At 73.3% G+C, this 558-nt stretch overlaps 1 non-coding gene across 1 annotated transcript; it reads right to left on the reverse strand.

The window, feature by feature from the left end:
* Nucleotides 1-405: 405 nt before the first annotated feature.
* Nucleotides 406-558, reverse strand: LOC144247365 (5.8S ribosomal RNA). Its single transcript, XR_013341067.1, has one exon. It is a non-coding gene; the product is annotated as a 5.8S ribosomal RNA (ribosomal RNA).

Below are 558 nucleotides of genomic sequence, written 5' to 3' on the forward strand. Positions count from 1 at the left end.
CGCGCGGCAGCACGGCACGGTACCCGCGCGGTACCCACCCGCAGACAGCCGCCCGCGCGGGGGGAGGCCGGGGGGGGGCGAGGCCCGCGCGCCTCGCCTCCCCCCCTCTCGCCCTCGTCTCTCGGCCCTCGGCGGGGCGCTCTCGACGCCGCCCCGTCTCTCTCGCTCTCTTTCTCCCCGGCCGCCGCGCCGCCGCTCGGCGACGCGGCCCCCGGCGAGGACGAGCTCCGCCCCAGCGGCTCGCTCCGGGAGCGGGGAGCTACGGAGCGCTCCCCGAGTCTGCATTTAGGGGGACGAAGGCCCTCGGGCGCGGCCACGACGGCCACGGCCACGACGACGGGCCTGCGAGGCGACCCCAGCCGCGCCGCCGGGGTGGCAACCCCCGGGCGGCGATTGATCGTCAAGCGACGCTCAGACAGGCGTAGCCCCGGGAGGAACCCGGGGCCGCAAGTGCGTTCGAAGTGTCGATGATCAATGTGTCCTGCAATTCACATTAATTCTCGCAGCTAGCTGCGTTCTTCATCGACGCACGAGCCGAGTGATCCACCGCTAAGAGTT

This window comes from Lonchura striata, chromosome 21 (genome assembly GCF_046129695.1).
Source record: "Lonchura striata isolate bLonStr1 chromosome 21, bLonStr1.mat, whole genome shotgun sequence".
In the NCBI taxonomy this organism is placed as follows: domain Eukaryota; kingdom Metazoa; phylum Chordata; class Aves; order Passeriformes; family Estrildidae; genus Lonchura; species Lonchura striata.